Below are 19,746 nucleotides of genomic sequence, written 5' to 3'. Positions count from 1 at the left end.
ACGTATCCACTATTTGTGGGTGCACAAAGGCATCATAGGGGCTTCAGCGAATAGTGTCATGTTTAGTTACAACAGAAAATGTCATCGTGTATCTACTACTTGGATATCCTCGTTAAATGTGTGTTAATGCAAACCAAAAATTATAATTATAAAATTAATTGTTGGTAAGGCGGGTACCAAGTTGAGATTCATTGGGAGAGTGCTTAGAAAATGTAGTCCATCAACAAAGGAGGTGGCTTACAAAACACTCGTTCGACCTATACTTGAGTATTGCTCATCAGTGTGGGATCCGTACCAGGTCGGGTTGACAAAGTAGATAGAGAAGATCCAAAGAAGAGCGGCAAGTTTCGTCACAGGGTTATTTGATAAGCGTGATAGCGATACGGAGATGTTTAACAAACTCAAGTGGCAGACTCTGCAAGAGAGGCGCTCTGCATCGCGGTGTAGCTTGCTCGCCAGGTTTCGAGAGGGTGCGTTTCTGGATGAGGTATCGAATATATTGCTTCCCCCTACTTATACCTCCCGAGGAGATCACGAATGTAAAATTAGAGAGATTAGAGCGCGCACGGAGGCTTTCAGACAGTCGTTCTTCCCGCGAACCATACGCGACTGGAACAGGAAAGGGAGGTAATGACAGTGGCACGTAAAGTGCCCTCCGCCACACACCGTTGGGTGGCTTGCGGAGTATAAATGTAGATGTAGATGTAGGTGAAAATTTTGGTTGTTAATTATGGAAATCAATGTTTTTATTGTTTGCCAACGTTTGTGGTATTACGGAAGCAAAAGATGGAAGTCCAAGGTGCGACACCTGCCGTAATCTCTAAAGTAATACAGCAAGTTATCGAGCTATCAGGTCTAAGAAATTAGATGAGAAGGACTCTACAATTGTAAAGCATACTGACCAGACGTCCCCTGTCCTCACCTACTAATAACATCTTCAGATCATCTGGTATAATTAAATTATTTGTAACTTCTTGTAAGTCAGCGTTCTCACCGTGATTTCAGGTAAAATAAAATGATCCCTAGATGACAGCCACGATAAGAACATCGCAATACATACTGTTGCCAATAACTATAATATGCACTATAATATATATAATTACCTGCCTGTTTCGATCTTCTGATCATTTTTTAATCAGCAGCTCTCGTTCCTTCTGAAATATTACTTTTTCTAATGTTTACCAGCTGTGGTGCACCAGCTGCATAAAATATATTAGATACCGACTCGAATAAGAATGAAAGTAAATTTAATGACCAGACGAAGGGATAAGTTCATAGGACACACCTTGAGATCTAACTGAACACCTGATTTGGTAACGGAGAGACGCCAAGGTGCGACTATTATGTACGGGTTCACACATCTTTTATCGATTGTGAAGCTAAATAAGACGACATTGTATGGCGACATGAGTGCGAAAAACTGTGAAATTGTCTGCATCAATCCATATGCTGACGGTTTGTATCTGATAAAATTGTGTCATCAGTGAGCCAAAAAGAAATAAATCATTACGAAAAATTTGTTTGTGATCTGTGTTGGTGAGAAATATGGAACCAGCTCGTACGCATTGCCGTCTAAATACAGCGTGCTTGCAGTATCCCCTTCTTCCCCCTCCTCACGCTCAGACAGCATGGCGTTTGTGGTATTACGGAAGTGGGCAGCCAGGCTGAGCGCTGTGGCAAGTGAGCCAGGGCACAGGTCGCCAGCCGAATTCTTGGCTGCCTCCGCTCTGGAACCTACGCTGTCTTCCTTCTAGTTGATATAACTTGGAGATACTCTTACCTTCTTTGTTCTCTTTTTTTATTTTCTTCCTTTGCCTACAGATTCAGCTTTATAATTACCCTGTTTGCCTTTAAAACTGCAACGTGGTGACATTAGCATGCAGCAAACGTCAAATGCTTGGATACAGAAATGGTTAGCATTTCAGAACAACCGCATAAAGTATGTATGTAAGGAAAGAATATGAATCAGGTTTCTCATTCAAAAATCGCATTCGAACGTTGGCTGTTTCCGACGTTATCTTATGCCTTGCTTAAGAAGAATAAATATGTACCAATCCAGCATCTATCGGAGTTCGGCAGTGGCAGGATAGCTGTCTACAGAGACAGCGACTTATTGTTGCGCGATATATTGTTCCTCACTTCGGTCTGGATCCCACGATAGTCACGTGAATGTGGAATCGATGGGTTCAGGTACGCCATGCTCAACGTCATGCAGGATCTCAATGGCTCCCCTCGTTTAGCGCATGAGAGGGCACATCCACCTGACAACTGCGTCCAGCATCCCTCTCGTTTGCAATCTAAATGGAAAAACTAGAAACACATTTGTACCTTCCTGATACGTTAGAACAATTAGTTGACGAACTAACAAGCAGTCACAGAAATCTGAAGACAAGTGGTCAAACAGTTGAAAGCGGTTATAGCTGTGAGTGGACAAATAGTAAAACAAAACGGCAACTGGCTGCGATTTTGGGAAGTTACACTAAAGTTATATCAGCAGTTCCGTAACTCATTCAGAGATATCGATGCTTACGCCGTCTACTGTACTGTAAATGGTACTGTCGTTAAGAGATACGATGTGGTAAGAGGTACTTAGTTTATCCACATTTGAGTAACCAACCATCGTAAACACTTAAGCTAACGAATCTTAATGCTTCTAGAGTGAGGATAGTTCCACCTCTCATTCCTCGTGATGTAGTATCTTTCAGCATAGTCTTAATGCACGTACGTGGCCGGAATCCAAAACATGCGAAGTGTTAAAAGATAGTTCATTTAAAGAGTGATTTTTCAACAGAGATACATCATTTATCAGCGCTGCCGCGCTCATAAGAGTCTTGACTAAGATCAGCAGCTTCGCTTTGATACACAGGACGTGGTTATAATTGTCACCAACCCTATACCAGTGATACAGGCCATGTAGTCAGTTGCCTTACAAGTTTGTAAGATATAATTAATCACTCGACTGCAAAACGTACATCGCTAGCAGTCAACGCTCCACCTCCATCTGGTTAATTGCTTTTCGCCAAGATTTACAACGAAATAAAAACACTTAAAGTTTCCACGAAAACAAATACACTTTATTCACTTTTAAACTAACCTTTCCAAGTCGCTCTTCTCCGCCTTCACCACTTCCAGCAAGCTAATTGCGTCGCCATCTACCACCGAATTCCTGAAGTCAATAAGGTGAGTTCGTCTAAAAAAGTAAATAAAAGAGGAACAGATCGGTACTCTACACCTTTGCACAGGAACACACTCGAGGTTTCTTGTATGCTTTGCTCACTTAGTTAAACTTGGTCAGTACATACCACTAACTTAAGACTCCAGAAAAATTCAATATTTTTTAACCCTGCTTACTGCTTAAAGGCCTCACAGTCGTCTCCTACACCCTCTGCAGCAGCGATACTCACTGTGCTCCGCAGAGTACTGGGATTCCGCAAGGCCCCACGAAGGGTTCTGTCACAGAAGCAAGTACCTAAAGACTCGTCAAACACACAGAAAAAACTCCTATAAATACCGGTATCATGTCAATATTGGTTTTATGTAAGTTATTTTTTTTCTGTATGTAATAAACGAAAATGAAACAACGAACGGCGTAATAAATACACAGTAATGCTGCGACCAAAAACTGCAAACAAAACTAACTATCTCTCTCTCCCGCAACATATTAGATCTGTGTTTGTTGCATTCAACACAATAAATTCGTCTTCCAAATGGGTAAGTCGATTGATGTTGCTGGACTGACCATCTTGCTGATAATTATAGGATTTTCATATAAACTTCCGCTCAAAGAATACTTGCTTATGTGGGGTTCACCACCAGCTAACACTAGTGGAAAATAAATTTAAAACACGATTGACAATTTTTTAAATAAACCATCTCAACTGGAACGATTGCATCGATACTTCTACAGATGAGGCCAAGGCAATGACGGTAAAAGAACAGGAGTGGTATTCCAAATAAAAAGTTCGAACAATTGTATCCTCTATAGAGAAGCGCTCACGGGAAATATTCTGCCAAATCTAAAATTCGTTTTGGATGAATCGGGAAAAATTTCAGTCATTGTTCAATCACACCCTCTTTAGTGTTGAACGTTTCAAGTACTGCGTGAAGATTGTGGGAGCCGACATAAAACACTAATGCTCCACGCCGAGGTTAGATCGTTTCATCGCGGTACGACCTTAACAATATTATTCGAACTAAGTTGAATTATGATGTTTTATGACTGACATTTTTTTAAAAGATTGTTTGAATGATGTGACTTGGTTATTCAGACTATCGCTTTTAACAGATATATTTGGAAAGATAATTGAATAATATCTATCTTTCCAAGGAAAAGAGACAAGTTTCAACACTAATAACAAAATACCCGCCTTAAAGAATTAATGTTTGGATTCTTTTTATTGGTAGGAGTGATTTGGGAAGCTTTTTATCATTTAATGTGACTTTGGCGAGACAGCAGAATCACCAAATGAAATATTTATAGAATTGGTCCAATGTGTGCATGATTTGCGGGCATCTTTTGAGGCGTACGAGGGTAGTTCCAAAAAAAATTCGCCTATTTTTTTTTTATAAGTACAGAACTCTGTTTGTGTAACAGTTGGTCACACTGTTATGAAGAGTGCTTCAGGCGCTATGTGTAAACATTCGCACGCCGCTCTGAGGCGCTCTGTCTTGGCTTGGCACCCGTTGAGAATGGACCTACCGTTGGATGTTACCGCCAAGTGCGAATTGCGCGCAGTTATTCGGTTTTTGAACGCAAAGGGCACTGCGCCGATTGAAATCCATCGCCAATTGACGGAAGTGTATGGTGAGTCGTGCATGGCAACTGGTGTAGTGTGTTTGCAGCTGGTCATGACAACCGTTTTCTGGGATCGGAAAGGTCTACTGTTGGTTGACTTTATGCCCACTGGGACCACAATTAACGCCGACAGGTACTGGTGAGACTCTGAAAAAACGCAGACGGGCAATTCAGAACCGGAAAAGAGGGATGTTGAGCAAGGGCCTACACATTCTCCATGACAACGCTCGCCCACACATCGCTCGGCACACCGTTGCTCTCCTGCAACAGTTTCAGTGGAAAATAATCACCCACGCGCCCTTTAGTCCTCACTTGGCGCCCAGTGACTCTCACCTGTTCCCTAGGTTAAAAGAACATTTGGCCGGAAAGCTATGCAGCTCCGACGACGCGGTGAAAGAAGAGGTTCATAACTTTCTGAACAGCAAGGCGGCGAACTGGTATGACATGGACATACAAAAACTGCCCCACAGCGTCTACAAAAACGCACAGATAGAAATTGTGATTGTCGAAAAATAGCTAAATGTTCAAGCTGTAAACTGATGTAAACCATTGCAGAAATAAACAGGTCTACGTAGTTATAAAAAAAAAAAGAACTTTGGTATTACCCTGTTATTTTCGACAAGAGCCGATTAAAAAACTGAAAATTAATTCAGGGGTTGATAATGCTTTTGCACCGAATTTTCAGTAGTCAAACGAAGGCTACGAATCCTTTTTAGGGTCCCGTGTCTCAATCTGTAAATTCAGACTCCCTTATAGATTCTTATTAAAAATGAAACTCCTAGAGAGGTACTTAAGATCTTATATTTATTTGGAAGATTTTATATTTATTTGGGTACTAGTTTCGACGTTGCGTTGACGCCATCTTCAGGCCCCTACACTTTGATGAAATGAATTGTGTGTGGCTCAGTACTAGAAGTCCGCGGTGAGACCAACATGTGCTCCACAAGGATGGCCGTTACTGCCCGCCATCCATGAAGATGGCGTTGACGCAACGTCGAAACTAGTAGCCAAATAAATATAAAATCTGGAGGATTTTAATTTTTCATTAAAAATTATACCTGCTGTGTCCCACCTTCATCCAATTTAAATATGGATGTACGAAGATCTTAGAGATTCGTTTTGTTGTACATCTGTTGGACTGTAAAGAACCCGCTTTTTCAGGAACGAGCAGAGATATCAAGTCCAATTTTATTTCTCATATTAATGTCTATGGTCGCATGGTGGTGTAGAGAGTTTAAACTTCTTAGTCAATTCAGTCAAAAGATACGGCCATTTATGTCATATATTTTTATGCACTAAACTCGCTCATCAAAACCTGTAAGATAGTTCACGTTGATATAGACTCATGAAAGTTGACAATCAAGCTCTCACAGTAAAACTAAAGGGAAAGTCCGTAATTGTTAATATGTAATTATACCACACGAAAAAATATTTATTTTGTCATATGTTATCCGACTTTAGAATTGAAATTAAAACATTCTCGAAAGTCCTGGAATCCCTGGGATCAATATCTTGCCATTATCATTGTCTAAAAATCGTAAATATCCTCGATTCCTGGGGTTTTCCAAATGGCTCTGAGCACTATGGGACTTAACATCTATGGTCATCAGTCCCCTAGAACTTAGAACTACTTAAACCTAACTAAGCTAAGGACATCACACACACCCATGCCCGAGGCAGGATTCGAACCTGCGACCTTTGCGGTCACGCGGTTCCAGACTGAAGCGCCTAGAACCGCACGGCCACACCGGCCGGCGATTCCTGGGATGGATAAACTGTCTACATAATTAAATCTGTACGGAACCATCGATGTGCGAAACCGACACTCACCTAGCCTTCTTTTTAACCTGATTCAAATTTGAAACCATTGTCCAAAACAGTTCCACTTAATGATTTTTGATGCAGGGTACAGGTTTCGTGATGAATATCCAGAGTCTGACCATTCTCCCATTCCCGGCAACATAATTGTATGAAACAGGATTCTCAGTTTATGCAGCTACAAAGGCAAAATATCGCAGTAGACTGGATGCTGAATCTGACATGCGTCTTCAACTCTCTTTTGTCCAGCACTACATTAGTCAAAATTAAAAAAAAAAAAAACAAAAAAAGGCAGTTGCATATCTTTCATAACTGGGAACAATTTCATCAATCTACAGTGGATTCCACGCAGTGTTGTGGTGTATTATTGCTGCTTGTTTTGTGTTTTGTTGTAGATACCAGTAGTGTATGATGTACCTATTTTTCTCTATTTCATTGTAATTAAAGAATGCACGTAAAAGCGGATTTTGTTTAATTTAGGACTTTGTAAAATGTTTAATATTTCAGAAGAGCTCTGTCACAAAAAAAGATAACTGCTCCATAGCTACCCTATAGCCTCCCATTTTTCGCTAGGTCCAAGTAATTTCCGAAATTTTGTAATTAAACTTCAAGGACCTCCAGCCACTCAGCCCGAGAGTGCAGAAATATTCGCTTGTGGCTGAAAGGGCGGAAATTCTTAATGCTCATACCATTCCACCCCCTAATAGCGCTTCTCTGGTGAGAGGTACTAAGGACAGAATTTCTTGCATTGTTATTTCCCACTTAATGTTACAGAATGAATAAGAGAGGTAACCGGCAAGCCCCTAAATGTGAGCACAACATTAAGGGTGAATTGTGAAACTCCAAAACGACGCACTTCCCACGAATTGCTGAAGATAAGGCCTTCATCTCCACGCTGGCGACAAAGGCAAACATTCCTAACCCACGGGGCGTGACAGTGCCTCACGGCAACCACCCCAGACGCGGGCTCCCGCCTCAGTAACAGGTAATGTCACGTTCCGAGGAGTGCTCAGCTACTGAGTCCGACGTAAAATGTCTGCCCCGCATCTCCAGTGGGATAGCTACTCGTCCAGACACTCATTTGTGGACTCAGTGTGAAACTATAAGTACTTACCCCAACTCTCTTTCAGTCGAAACTACTACTCCATTAAGCACTAATTACTGTAACATGCCACGTGTATGAACCAGTATTACTAAATGACTAAACCGATGCACGATCACCGAATCCATATTACATGTTGCCTGTCTAAAGGCTTCAAAGACCAAAATATATCTTATTTTCAGTACTTCATACAATTATTGACAGCATTTAAAAATGAAAAATGCTGTCGTAATCTGGTCATTAAAAGGTATAATCTTATGATAAATCTATAACACAGTAAGAAAGAGTATGAAATGGCGAGTGAAAATTTGTACGAAGTAGAGGATTCGAACCCAGGTCTTCTGCTCACTATTCAGATGTCCTAACCACTTCGTCACCCTCACACAGTGCCTTTGCACTACTGCACGGACGACCCTACCATGCCTCCCTCCTCAGCCCAAATCCCCATTTACACCTCAGCCCATTCGGCACTCCGTCTAAACTCAAACAGCATTGCAGAGGCTGTCCAACTGTATCGGAGTAACACCTCAGAATCGAATGAAATTCGGAATCCTTTCTGAAATCCAGGCACAGGTCCTTTAATCAAGTGAAACTATATGGTTCCAGAGACCTTTTTTAAATTCCTGTTATATATAATCATGGGTGTTTGAGACTTGGTAAGGTCTCTGGGCACATACACTGTCATTTAATACAAATATAACACTTAGGAACTCTGTACATGTCTTGAGGTACCGTAACTCACGGCGCGCAAATTACCCAGAGCATATTCATTCAGAATTTGAGAATGAGAGCGCTTAGCGACTGTCAATAAGCTTCACACTTAGTTTCAAACCTTTACGAAACCTTCTCTCGGTGACACACCTCTGAAAATAAAAGATTACGACGTCCTAAATTTTCGCCGTTAATGCAGTAAAACTTGAGCTTCTCGTATGACGTTTCCACCTGGTACTTCTTTACTACTAACCCCGTTCGCAACACGTTTTGAAGTCAGTATCGAATTACACCACTGAATTTTCCTGCAAAATTATATCACTGGAAGACACAGAGTTCAGGAGACAATGACGTCATAAACATTGAGATCCTTGGAAAAACTAACGTTTTCCTAAAATGGACCGCAAATTATCCAAACTTCACTCGTCCAGTAATGAGTGCACTTAGCGACTTCCAACAAACTTATTTTTAAACTTCATACCTTACCTAAACTTTTTTTCTTATGTGCTTCACGTGAAGTATCTAACATATTAACAAATTTGTGAAGTAATCAGTACTTCGAAGCACGTTTTATACATGCGAGTTTGATTCTTTAAAGAATGGTGATATACTGGTAAACAAGTAACCATACGAGCCCTACAAGGCCGCGGGAATTATGCGAAGTTTGCCGCAATGTTAGGGGTTCTTCCTTGTGGCTGCTTCCCCATTCCGCTATTTTTCCTACCACTGGCCAGGAACGTTATTCGCGCAGCCACGTACGCTGCAGTGGTGCAAGAACGACTGGTGCCAGTGAGGTTCCTCATATCGTGTGGTTCTAGTAAAAGTGTAGTAGCTGCTCATAGAGGTCCAGTGTAGACTGCAATTATAGAATGGCAGTGAAACTTGGTAGATAGACTATTCAGTTACGCGCAACCGGTTTACGCTGGAAAAAATTAGTTCTATTTTTTGCGTCCAGGTGCAAATCTAGCGCTGTACTGCATCTCGCAGATGTCGACGGTGCTCATATTGAACAAATGGTGTAAGCGGCGGTTTATAACATTAACGTTATATTTCCCTCACTTGTTTGACCTCGTCCTCCCACGTCCCGTTCCTAGCTCATTAAATACGGAAATTTTTATGTATGTCTTTCTTGCGTTCGCAGCGCCAGGCTTGCACGTGGTAGCCAAAATTGGAACTAATTTTTTTCCAGTGTGAATTGATTCCACCATTAACGCATTAGAATATCTACCAAGTTTCGCTGCCATTAGGTAATTGCAGCCCACACGGGATCTCTGGAGTAGCAGCCTTTCAATTATAGCCACCTGGTAGCTGAAAACATACAGCGGCTATGCGCAGGTTGTCGATTAAAACCATAACTAAGCAGTAGCTATAAAATTCACACAATTGTTTCACAATAACAGGAAACAAAACTTAATTTGTAGCTAATTGTGTACGTTGTGACATCTTTGGAGTTCGATATTGAAGTTGTCATACTATATGTACTTCTTATGTAGTTTATCCAGGATGGTCATGAAGTCTACACACATTTCTGAGAAATAATGGATGCAGTCACATATGTACTTACAATCCATTTCTGTGATAGACGGGGTCAATTGGTTATCCTCTCTTTTTTCGGAATAATCAAGGCCTTCCATAGAAAAACGTTGTTAGTACGCTTTACGTGGCTTATTTTCTCTGGAGGAAAAAACATCAGCTCAGTCGGAAATTTCAGAAGTTAGACGTCCTGTACCGTAACAGACCTCAGCGAATGAGAGATCCAAAGCTGGAGCTCGTGTAAGGAATGAGTTAGACTTGCCAAAATGAAGGAGTCTGAAAGCTTTACACTTTGCGCTAAAGAAAAAAAGCGTACCATATTCAGGCGCTTCAATAGTTAGACCATGACTTGCCAAGCTGCGTGTTACGATTTGACTGAATCTGCACACAACGAACACCTCGTGCATCACATTTTGTTTACCGATGAGGCTAGTTTCCATATCTGCGGAAAAGTTAACAAACATAATTGCAGCATGTTTAGCTTGGATTTGCGAGGAGTACCGTCTATGGACCCTTTATTTTTACGGAAGGACACTCAAAGGAATCGCTTAACTTGATATGCTGCAGCAATTCTTGCAACCACAGCTTCAGCAAGACGATATTGCCGACACTGTTTTGTTCCAACAGAATGGAGCACCCTTTACTTTATTCTAATAATAATGGAGTACCTAAATCGAAGATTGGCCAACAAACGGACAGGCAGAGGATGAGAGAGACTGTGGCTGGCGCGTACACTTGATCTGACATCCTTCGATTTCTTAGCTTGAGGGTACATAAAATCAAGGGTGTACAAAACAGAGGTAACGAATCTCCAGGGTGTAACATATTGAATCAGCGATGCAGCGTCAGCTATTTCACATGATGCGCTTCAGAACGTGTTCGGGGATGCTCATCAACGAACCGTGCGGTGCTTCGAAGTGAAGCATCCAATGAAAATGTGTACATAGACTGCCTTAGCTATACAAGCCTATAGTATAAAAGTAAATGCATCACTCGTTTCGTAGAAATGGATCGAAACTCTATGACCACTTTGTTCATTCCAAGGAGGCAGTTCATCAATTTTTTTTTCAATATGCCTGCTATTCTTCAGAACAAAGAACGTCTAGACGTTTTAAATTTGATTTTACATGTTGTTCACCGTCGTAACTTTTTGAGTTCCGTCTTGATGCGCTTCACTAAATCTGCGATTATTTCTTTGCCATCTAATTGAAAATGTACCATATTTGCTATTAGCACGTTATTATGGTGGTTTTGGTGCAAAGCCGGCCGGTGTGGCCGAGCGGTTCTAGGCGCTACACTCTGGAACCGCGCGACCGTTACGGTCGCAGGTTCGAATCCTGCCTCCGGCATGGATGTGTGTGATGTCTTTAGGTTAGTTAGGTTTAAGTAGTTCTAAATTCTAGAGGACTGACGACCTCAGCATTTAAGTCCCATAGTGCTCAGAGCTATTTGAACAATTTTTTTGTGCAAAAATAACTTATTCTCTTGTTTTAACAAAGCCTGTATCTAAAATCCTAAATGTTGAATGGAATTAGTTTTTTGTCTTATCACTGGCGTATTTTGAGTTCATAAATATCTAGTTTTCTCCATGTGCGAACTTCTTTGTCGCGATATCCGCCACGGTACAAGTTTAACGTTAATTACTGGGTGTCAGAATTATAATGGGGCGGGCACATAAAGACGGGATGAATGGAAATAAATAAGTGTATTCTTTCAAAAGTAATCATCATAACTGTTAATGTATTTATTCCTCTGTGAGACAAGACGGTAAATGCCTTCGTGGAAAGATGTTTGCGATTGTCTGCTGAACCATGATTGTACCCTGACGTACACCTCTCCGAAGTTAATCTACGGCAACGAATGTCTTTCTTCAGGGATCCAAAAAAAAAGGGAAATCGCACGAGGAGAGATCGGGACTGCATGAAGGATGTGTAAGGGCTTCCCAGCGAGACTTCTGCAGGATACTGAAAATGACCTTGGCAGCATATTGCGGAGATTATCCTGCAAAAGAACTAACCCGTCCGTCAACATTCCTGAAAGTTAGGACTTGACGGCGAGCTTCAATTTTTGCAAAGTTTCCACTTAGAGTTGTGCGTTAATTGTGTCGCCGTGTTCAGAAAGTCGGTGACCAGCGGGCCATTGGAGGCAAAGGGAAAAGTCATCGTGACTTTCCCAGAGCTGGCGTGCCTGTTCTCTCGACTACGCTGCAGAAGTTTCACTCGGATCTTTTACACGTCCTCTAGACTGTCTCGATTTCTCTCATGCCATTTCATTACTTTTGGAGCCCAGAAGAAAGATATTCGCCGCGGTCGATTTGCTTTGGGCGAAGAGGTGCACGTCTGGATGCAATTACGATTTCGCAGTCAACCGAAAACGTTTTCCCATGAGGCCATCGGCCGTCTGTCCTCACAGTGAGAGAAATACATTAAGCTAAGGCGATTACTTTCGAAATACTAAACAGTTTACTTAGTGTTTTTTCCGTCTGTCACATTTCATTTGACTGGCTCTCGAATTTTATTTAGCTTTGCAATTGTCGCGATGATCTGATTAATGACCTAGCGGGAACACTGGTGACTAATTTAAGGTGTACTTTTATGTACATGTGGCCTGTGTTAAGATATGGATATTTTCCTTGCCTTTTGTTCCATCTGAGTACTTTTATTAGCTGACTGTAAAATGATTTTACCGTGACTTCCTCTTAAAATTTATTTCACTGTAGATTTAACGCATCTCTTTCATAAAAAACGTGACGAATTTAGTTTCTAATGAACGCAGTTGAATATTACGCTAGTGCACATGATGAAAGGAACTTGTTAACTAGGCAACATGGGAACACCTCTTTCGGTTTCCATGTCCTAATTAATAATAGGGGAGATGGTGATAATATGAAAAAGGGTTGTAAAATGAAACGCCATAGTATTTGCAGATCACTGATGCCATTTGCCTGCACCTTCAGTTATGGCAAACGTAATGTGTTTCAGCCAATAGAAGCAGCAGAGATCAGTATCACGTTGTTTATGGCCGTGAGTAGACGCACTCCTTTATCTTCCAAAAGTTTTTGCAAGGTTAGATTCAGATATTTTATTCTGCTACCCTTATATACAAATTAGCATATCTTTCCATTGTACTACGTGGTAACAGAATTAAACCTACAAATGATAAATTTATTTGAAATTGTTTATCGAATTTCTGGTTTCATTGATTAGTTTTGTGAATGGCATTCGACGGAATTGACACACCCTGTTCCACAATACAACCCCTCTTTTGTATAGTAGGTGTCACCATGCCAAGAAGCAAGTTATGGTATGGAAAAAGAGGAATGTGACAGAAATGGCGCCCTGAAGATAAGATTCAAGCATTAATGGTTGTCAGGGATAGAACTAAAACACTAAATGAAGTAGCTAGAAGTTTCAATACATCTAAAAGTACACTCTAGAGAAAGGTGGCTATAAAGGATATAGATGTAAATATTTAAGGCTTGAAAAATGAGCTAGGAAACCTGTTTCATATTACCACCGCACACGAAAAAGTTCATAATCTACATCAAGCTAAAAATCTATTGTTTATTGAACTTGTTCATTTTTCATCACAATTATTATCGATCCCTTACAACATGTAAATAAACTAAGACAGATGACATTTTTGATGGAACAGGCACATTTTGAATTCAGCATTTTGCTTTAAACGAAAAAGTGTTTGACATTACCACTACTTCCCCGTTGTCTTTGCTTTGTTTCTAACGTCCCTTTGATTTATTCACCCTCTTGTAGTAGGTAGTCTAGCGGTTGTATTTTGATTGCGAATATATTCTCTTTTTCAGAGAAACTATCTAAAACCGAGAACAGAGATTTCTGCTGTTAAGATTGAGTGGAAATATCAGAGCATTGTAACAATCTCATATGGTTGTGTTTATCGTATTTAGTTCGTTAGGGCCTTTAAATTGCAGCGTAGCTCCGATTTTCCTCAGCGTATTGCTGTTACTTGGAGAGGATCGCGTTTCTATTCTGTTCTCAATATTTTTATCGTTTCCACTTTGTGGACCGTTCTCTAAGGTAACACTGGAATAGATGTTCCTAGCCGCAGCAAATTAGTCTTCTTTCCGTTCTGTTTGTTGCGGGTGCTTTACAGTAAATTTCCATTATTTCATATACTTCATTGCTACGAAGTGCACTAATGATAAAGTTTTAATTAAAAATAGTTACTTAATTAGTTTTATGTTTGTTTGGAAGTACAAATTGAAATCCCCGCACCACCACAGTAATGCAGCACGCCGCTATACGAGCGAAAACGGAATGACGCAGCCAATTCAAAAAGTGAGGCATCATCCACTAATTAGTTTCTGTATTTGAAGAGAGTGACAGCGCTGCAACGATTCATGCTGAGTTGATGGAAGCGTATGTCATTAATGCACAATTACATTGTTGTATACGGTCCAGTCACATTGATGCGACCACCGCTTGTGTTCGACGTCAATGTGCAATTACCACTGACAGACGGCACCTGGCAGCACTAGCAGCTGACGATATGTAAAGCGCGCACGCGCGCGCGCGCGCGCGCGCGCGTGTGTGTGTGTGTGTGTGTGTGTGTGTGTGTGTGTGTGTGTGTGTGTGGCCGGTGGTGGTGGTGGTGGTGGTGGGAGGGGTGGAACACGAAGAAAAACACAGCAACAGAGCAGTCATTGTCGTAATGCGGAAACCGAGCGATGTATCTGACGTCCGAAATATCCTGATCATTGGCTTTTGAGCCAAGACTGGAAGCATTTCCGAAACTGCTAACTTTTTAAACTGTTCGCGTGCCGCCATGGTTAAAGTACACCGTGCATGCCAAAATGGCGCTACCCAAAGCCAGCGCCAAGACAATTGTGATGCACTGCGGGCATCTGGCAGGGGTGACGGAATGCTGCAGAACAGTGCAACTGTTCAGCAGCTGACCGCCCAGATGGACAACGGGGCTATCAACAGTGCCTCCTCAACGGCCATTCAGCTGAAGTTGCTGCGTCTGGGCCTTCGCAGGCGCCTGGTTCGTGCACCCATGCTGACTGTTGTTCTTCGGCGGCGGAGCCAGGAATTTGCACGCCAGTACCGCGCAACTGGATGTTCACTAAGTGGCGACAGGTGGCCTTTTCAAATGAACCACGGTCTATGTTCCGTGGGTAGATGGCCGTTGGCGGGTACGGCGTGAAACGTCTGAAACCAAACAATCGTCGGAAGAGTCCAGGCCGGAGGAAGGAGCGTTTCGATCTGGAAAATGTTTTTGTGGCTAAAGACGCAAATATGATTATATCTTCGGCACCATGGCATATACCGACTCGACAATCCAACCAATCACGCATCTCACAGTGTAAGCACGTGGTTCTAAGAGCACCAGGATGAGTATACCGTGCTTTATGGCTACCCAATCGAATCTGTGGGGCCACTTCAGTCTGACTGTTCGCGCCTTGGATCCTCAAACGAGAAACTGGAGTCAGCCTGGCTCTACATCCCTACCGTTACCTTCCAGAATCCCAGTCGGTCTCTTCCTGCACTTCTCGCAGCACTTCTCGCAGCACTTCTCGCAGCACTTCTCGCAGCACTTCTCGCAGCACTTCGGTCTGCAAAAGATGGCTTTTGGGGCTTCTGACAGATGGTCTCATTAACATGGCTGGACAGTGTATTACTCACTGGTTAGGTGGCACAGACCCTTTCAGTGTCGTCACACAGGTCTGAATGACTAGAAACGAAGTGACAGGCACTCCATCTGCCAAGAACCGGGTGTCCCAAGAGCAGTGGAGGCCGAGGTAGACGAACAACGACACACCACAGTTGAATCGTGCTCAGAGCCATTTGAACCATTTTTTTTTTAAATCGATAATGGGAAAAGTTAAAATCAGTCAAGGGTGTGTTTGACATCACAGGCTCGCGACCGTTACGTTACTCGTCTGCACTGACGCACCCTCTCAGAAAGCTCTCCGAACCGAGAAAGCAGCGCAAATGTCACGACAATCTCGATGAATACGTCAGCCGCCTAATCACTATGGGGCGAGTGCTCAGCGTACCAATGTGACACAGAGATCAAAGATTAGCAAGCAGTCGAAACATGTGCATTCATCATCATCATCATCATCATCGAAAAAGGCGAAGACCGAACCATCGTCGGACTCGATGATGCTGAGTGGTTTTTGCAGTAGCAGTAGGAAGGTGTTAAAACAAATTATGTTCGTTCGGGGTAAATCGTTATAGGACGTATTGCTGGAGATAATTCGGAGGACCATCACAACAAATCGTGGCACAAGACATAGTTAGGCGTCCTGGTTCTCTGGGTTACATAACTTTTACCTCATCCTCAGCCCCTTCCCCGTGTTCTCCTAACTCTGCACCCAGTGACATCCTCCGCTTCCATCGAACAAAGTAATAGCTGCGTGGCAGGCATTTCCAGAATGACGACGACGTAGTTTCTGAGGTGGAATATTTCCTGGACGGCGAAAATGGCCATGTCTACAACCAAGGCAAAGACTGGCGAAGTTTTATAGGAGCTCAAAATTTGGCGCAAACTTCGATGCGAGATTCTTTAAATAGCTCCTACAACGAAACGCTGTCTGGAAATATGCCAAAAAATCCGAAAAGATTGGGGTTGTATGGGAAGTACACGATCGGCAAGGCACAATCAATACAATCACTGCGCGAAAGCGATGCTAATATTACCGATGACAGTACCACTAAAGTAGAGTTACTATATACGGTTTTCCGATAATCTTTCATCAAAGACGACAAAGTAAATATTCCAGAATTCGTATCAAGAACATGAGTAACATAGAAGCAGATATCTCGATGTAGCAAAGTAGCTAAAATCACTTAAGAAAAGTAAATCCTCCGGTCCAGATTGTATACTAGTTAGATACCTTATAGAGTATGTTGACGTAATAGCTCCCTAGTTGACAATCATATACAACCGCCCGTTCAACGGAAGATACGTACCTAATGACTGGAAATTTGCAAAGATCACATCAGTACTCAAAAAAGGGAATAGGAGTAATCCAGATAATTATAGAACCATATCACTGACGAACATTAGTTGTAGCGGAACGTATATTGTGTTCGAACATTTATCAGTTGCCTCAAGGAAAAAGATCTTTAGACACAGTCTGCACGGATTCAGAAAATACCGCTCTCCTGAAACACAGTTAGGTCTTTAATCCCACGGAGTAATGAGTGATATCCATAGGTCGTCTCATATTGCTTCCCTATTCCTAGATTCCAAAAGGCTTCTTGCACCGTTCCTTACAAGCGGCTTCTAATGAGATTGCTTGATTACGGGGTATCTTTCCAGTTATGCGATTGGATTCGTGATTTCCTGTCAGAAAGATCTCAGTTCGTAGTAACTGACAAAGCCTCGGAGTTAAACAAAAGTGCTGTCTGGTGCTCCCCAAAGAAGTGCTACAAGAACTCTGCTGTTCCTGATGTGTATAAATGATTTAGGAGACAATCTCAGCAGCGCTCTTCGATTTTTTGGAATGATAGTGTCATTCACCATCTAGTAAAGTATTCAGAAGATAAAAGCAATTGCCAAATGACTTAGGCACGTTATCTGTTTGATGCGAAAAGTAGCAGTTGACCATAAATAATAAGTGTGAGGTCATACAAATGAATATTAAAAAAATTCGTGAAATTTCGGTTATACGATAAAACATACAAATCTAAAGGCTCCCAATTCGGCTAAATACCTAGGAATTAAAATTACGAATATCTTAAATTGGAACGATCACACAGATAAACTTGTGCCGAAAGCAAGCCAGAGACTGCGCTTTATGGGCAGAAAACTTAACTGATGTCACAGGTTTACGAACGAGACTGCCTGAACCTCTGCTGTCGGCTCTCTTCTAGAGTATTGCTGTGCGATGTGCGATCCGTATCAGATAGTATTGACGGAGGAAATCGAAAAAGTTAAGGGCATCTCGTATTGTATTATCGCGTAATAGGGGACAGACTGCCACGGATATGAAAAGCGAATTAGATTTCCAGAAGGCTTTTGATAGCGTTCCTCACAAGCGACTATTAATCAAATTGTGTGCATATGGAGTATCGTTTCAGTTGTGTGACTGGATTCGTGATTTACTCTCAGAGGGGTCACAGTTCGTAGTGATAGACGGTAAATCATCGAGTAGAACAGAAGTGATATCTGGCGTTCCGCGAGGTAGTGTAATAGGCCCTCTTCTGTTTCTGAGTCACATTAATGATCTAGGTGATAATATGAGCAAAATGGCTCTGAGCACTATGGGACTCAACTACTGAGGTCATTAGTCCCCTAGAACTTAGAACTAGTTAAACCTAACTAACCTAAGGACATCACAAACATCTATGCCCGAGGCAGGATTCGAACCTGCGACCGTAGCGGTCTTGCGGTTCCAGACTGCAGCGCCTTTAACCGCACGGCCACTTCGGCCGGCGATAATATGAGCAGCCCCCCTTAGATTGTTTGCAGATGACCCTGTAATTTACAGTCTAGTAAAATCATCAGACGATCAATTCCAATTACAAAGTGATCTAGAGAGAGTTTCTGTATGGTGCGAGGTGATCCACATGGGTACCGAAAGAAATCTGATAGATTTGTGCGATTTATGGTATACCCAGAATTTAAGGACCGTCAATTTGACTAAATACCTAGAAATTAAAATTATGAGCAACTTAAATTGGAAAGACCACATAGATAATACTGTGGGGAAGGCGAAACAAAGACTGTGCTTTATTGGTAGAACACTTAGAAGACGCGACAAACCCACTAAAGAGACAGCCTACATTGCACTTGTCCGTCCTCTGCTGGAATATTGCTACGCGGTTTGGGATCCTTACAAGGTAGGATTGACGGAGGACATCGAAAAAGGGCAGCTCGTTTCGTGTTACCGCGCAATAGCGATGAGTGTGTCAGTGATATGATAAGGTAGTGGGGCTGGCAGTCACTGAAACAAAGGCGGTTTTCTTTCCAGCGAGATGTATTTACGACTTTTCAATCAGCAACTTTCTCTTCGGAATGCGAAAATATTTTGTTGACACCGACCTACGTAGGGAGAAATGATCATCATAATAAAATAAGAGAAATCAGAGCTCGAACGGAAAGATGTAGGTGTTCCTTTTTCCCAAGCGCCATTGGCAAATGGAGTGATAGAGAAGTAGAATGAAAATGGTTCGATGGGCCCTCTGCCAGGCACTTCAGCGTGAACTGCAGAGTAACCATGTAGATGTATTAAAACAAAGGCGTTTTTCTTTGCGGCTAGATCTTTTCATGAAATTTCAGAACACAGTGTTGTTCTCCGAATACAAAAATATTCTGTTGACACGCACAGAAATACGAAGAAATCATAATTGTAATGAAATAAGTAAAATCAGAGTTCGCACGGAAAAATTTAAGAATTCGTTTTTCCCGTGCGCTGTTCGAAACTATTGGGATTTGCAGAGCAGTCATGCAGATGCATAAGGCCAAGTCACTCGTTGTTCGAAAAATGTCACCTTCAAGAATAAATAATGTAAAATGGCTCTGAGCACTATGGGACTTAACATCTGAGGTCATCAGTCCCCTAGAACTTAGCATTACTTAAACCTAACTGACCAAACGACATCACACACATCCATGCCCGAGGAAGGATTCGAACCTGTGACCGTAGCGGTCGCGCAGTTCCAGACTGAAGCGCCTAGAACCGCTCGGCCATCATGGCCGGCAATAAATAATGTAGGCAGGGACTATCAGTATCACCAAGTTTCAGGACGCACTTTGACTTTTTTCGGTGCGATAATAATTAAGACTTCTAAATTACCTT

The 19,746-nt window shown here is 42.0% G+C and overlaps 1 protein-coding gene across 2 annotated transcripts in view; it reads left to right on the top strand.

Moving 5' to 3' along the window:
* Positions 1 to 19,746, top strand: part of LOC126253002 (uncharacterized) — a 534,651-nt gene that overhangs the window by 423,464 nt on the left and 91,441 nt on the right. The gene's annotated exons all lie outside the window — the stretch shown is intronic.

This window comes from Schistocerca nitens, chromosome 4, assembly GCF_023898315.1.
Source record: "Schistocerca nitens isolate TAMUIC-IGC-003100 chromosome 4, iqSchNite1.1, whole genome shotgun sequence".
Classification (NCBI taxonomy): Eukaryota; Metazoa; Arthropoda; class Insecta; order Orthoptera; family Acrididae; genus Schistocerca; species Schistocerca nitens.
Note: the sequence above shows the minus strand (reverse complement) of the source record. Positions and strands in the feature narration are given on the sequence as shown.